General features: G+C 46.5%; 1 protein-coding gene across 1 annotated transcript in view; it reads left to right on the top strand.

The window, feature by feature from the left end:
* Positions 1 to 1,286: 1,286 nt before the first annotated feature.
* greb1l (GREB1 like retinoic acid receptor coactivator) overlaps positions 1,287 to 3,409 on the top strand; it is a 35,265-nt gene continuing 33,142 nt past the window's right edge. The window contains exon 1 of the mRNA XM_040171460.2: positions 1,287 to 1,651. The gene's annotated coding sequence lies outside the window, so the exon portion shown is untranslated. The remainder of the gene's footprint in view (positions 1,652 to 3,409) is intronic.

Below are 3,409 nucleotides of genomic sequence, written 5' to 3'. Positions count from 1 at the left end.
TCAGGGCGATAAGAGCAATATACTGTGGTTCATTTGTATTTGTTTTAGAGCAAGTTTAATGACCAATTATATTTTGCCTAATCGTCTATATTATTATTTTCTATAGTGCGACTGAAATGATCCTGCTGTGTGGTTATGAGCCATAAATAACATTCTATTGTACTCGGTAATGTGAAGCATTGAGATACCCGTGGTTCTGTTGTTTTTTAAATGACATTTTTGTTTGAATCAATTATATGCCATTGTAATTGTGGGCTAGATGTGCTCTTGTTCCTGGATCATTATTAAAAATGGTTAGATATTATGAAAATGTCATGCAGAGTACCTCTGCTCTGGGGGGTTGGGAGCCATAGATAAATTACCAAAGCCTGGGAGACTTGCCTTCTAGAATACTCGGTGTAGATGTAGATGGTTTGGGGATACCACCAGCTTCCATTGGGTCACTGTAACAGTTATTTTTGTAAAGGTCACCCAACATAGTCTCATCATCTTTTCTGGCTTATACTTCAGTGATTTAAATGTTTGAGCTTTAATTAATATAGTTCAATTTGGCATTTAGTTCTCAGAGTGAAAACAGTGACAAACAGGAAATGCTTGTAGGGGGCGGCTGTTAGTTGCTCCCTGAATAGGAGCGGTGACTTTTTTGGCTACAGAAAAAGGTTAAAGTTTGATCTGTCTATCCAACCACCTGCCTGTCTACCTTCATGTTCTCTTTTACTTTAATTTATTTCTTTTCAGCAGCTGTCCTCACCTCCTCTCCTCTCTGTGTGTGTGTGTGTGTGTGTGTGTGTGTGTGTGTGTGTGTGTGTGTGTGTGTGTTTGTAATCCGCATCTCACTCAACAGAGGGCGCTGTTGTACAATATTTATGGTGAAAACTCTCCAGCGTTCAGAAACATGCGTGTTTCCTGAAAATTTTGTCATGTGCTCTTCGGAAAAAGCCCACAATGTATTTAAACACATTTAGCTCAAGCTAAGGTGAACTCTTTTTCTTAAAAATGGTGACCTTAAAGAAAGAGCTCAGTACACCAGTTCTGTAGTTCTGCCAGCAGAGGAGGATATTTTAAACCTTGAAACCAGAAGTGTGAAAAAATACTGTACAGGTAAATTAATACATGTATACAAACATCTATTTTTGCTGTTTCAGAGGTCAGATGTACGTTTATGGGTGGCCAAATATACTCTAATTCTATGTTGTATGTGTCGCATGTTTGGTTCGTATATTTATTCATTGTGTGTTTATTTTATTTGTTTGTTCAGCAAACATATTAATCCAGACATCGTGCTGTCGCGTGACACTTTCTAAACTTAAACCGCTTTAACCGGCCGCTTCTGGTCAAGTTTGTGACGTTGTTCCCTTTCGTGTGCAACTCTCGCGCTTGTCCGTCCTCCCACTCTCTTTTTTTTAAACAACAAGCCGGGCTGAACTTATCCTCGGCTGAACCGCGGCGAACGGCGCGCGGACGGTCACGCCGTGACGTCACCCGGCGGCGGCGGCGGCTCCCTCGCTGCGCAGATCAGCTGTGAGCAGAGCGAAACGTGTCGGCCTCGCTGAGCGCGTCGCGGAAAGCTCGACATTCAAAAAAAACCCCTTTGCGGGCCCGACTCGCGCCGTGGCCGCGGCGGCGTCAACGCGTCTCCGCGCGGATACAGGTAGGCACGCTCCGCAGGTACTGGTTTTTACACCCGCGCGGCACGTCGGCGTGCCCGGTGATCGGGACACGGGATCGGGCCGGTGATGGTCGTGCTGGAGCCTGCGTGAGGTCGGGGGCGGGGGGGCTGCTGCTGCTGCTGCTTAATGTCGGTTTTCCTAGTGGGTTTCTCACAAGTGTCACAGCTAAAGAGATGAAACAACTGCAGTTAAAGTACTCTAGAAGGAGGGGAAATTAAATCTAATCATAAGCAAATTCAGTTTCCATGTTTTCAATTACTGCGTGAGTGAGCCTATATATATATATATATATATATATATATTTTTTTTTTTTTTCTTGCTTTCTTCACTAGTCGCTCCATCATGTGCCTACACGTCGTTGCTGTCAGCCAGAGGTAGATTTAATAGCCCAATTAGTGGGTTGTTGTCAGTAATTAACGTCTCGCAGTGTAATATGAGTGTCAGTTTGGGGCTCATCTTCGGGCCAACCTGTAGCATGAAGGACCTGTGGAACTTACACATCATTCATCAAAAGGATTGTTGATGTCTGCTGCCTTTTTTTTTAGAATTGCATATTTTAGCTCTGCCTTGAAAAGCTCACTCCTGCCCTCGTGATTGTTCGTCCTGTCTTGCACGGAACAAAGGCCCCTAATTTAGACGTTTGTCTCTTGGAAACTGTCACGGCTGCCCCCGGAGGCTCCGTGTTGAAACAGGCTGCAGCACTTTAGATATAGAGCCACATAGCCGGGGCCCGGGAGACATTTCTGGTGGTTTGTCGCGGCAGTTACATGGCAAACCAGTCCATCTTGACTGCATCTAATCTGACATTCCATGTTTCACGTCCCAAAGGTTGCATTCCTCCCGTCTCCCCTCCCGCGCCTCTACTTTCCAAATGCCGCTGGAGTTAATGACAATAACATGCGCATTACATGATCCTGCGGACTGGAGCGGTTTGTTTTTAAAAGCCGCGGCAGGCTCACTGGTAATAAAGGAACCGTTATGTCACTTTTCATGTCGAGGCCCCACTTGTGAAAACACAAAACCTGGTCCGGGTGGAACAAACTCCACGTTATTGAGCTTTAAAATATTTCCATTGACTGCAACAAAAATATCTAAAAGCCTGACTGTTGGCGATTTATGATATGTCCTCTCCCGCTTCACGCGTCCTCTTTTGAACTGAGCCAATTTGCGTCCGGGTGCGAGCTCCGTGCCAGGAGTGTGGATTTGGAAATCGGCTGGGTGGCCTGAGAGCACGTGCAGCAGCCCTGTCGGAGAGAGAGAGAGAGAGGAAGGCCTGGAGGGGACAGGAGGGGACAGGAGGGGGCCCGGAACGCTGACCATCTGGCCTTTGGGGACGGGGGACGGGGGGGCGTTTCCTCCCTGGCTGCCTTTGTTCCAGTGGAACAATTGGGAGTTAATCTGGGAGGAGATAAGTAAGGCCCCCGTGACACCCCTCCTGCGGTCGGACAGGTTTCTCTCTTTAGCCTTGAAGGAGACATCTCATTCCCCCGTCGCTTTGTTAAGCCTTCGGTTGGCGGCGGGTGTTGTCTCTGTGTGGTCGAGGCATTTAACCTTTTTAGTTCTCGAAGGTGGAACATTGGCCTGGGGCAGTTAGGCGACACATTTGGACGTAAATTCTAAAACCCAAATGTTTTGCTGAAATGTATTATTTGCCGCGTCACAGGAGGTTTGTTGTAAATTGGTACTATTGAGGGCGGCACACTTCAAGCATAATGCCATTAATGAGAAATAATCGCACG

Source organism: Gasterosteus aculeatus, chromosome 3 (genome assembly GCF_964276395.1).
Source record: "Gasterosteus aculeatus chromosome 3, fGasAcu3.hap1.1, whole genome shotgun sequence".
NCBI classification, from domain to species: Eukaryota; Metazoa; Chordata; class Actinopteri; order Perciformes; family Gasterosteidae; genus Gasterosteus; species Gasterosteus aculeatus.
Note: the sequence above shows the minus strand (reverse complement) of the source record. Positions and strands in the feature narration are given on the sequence as shown.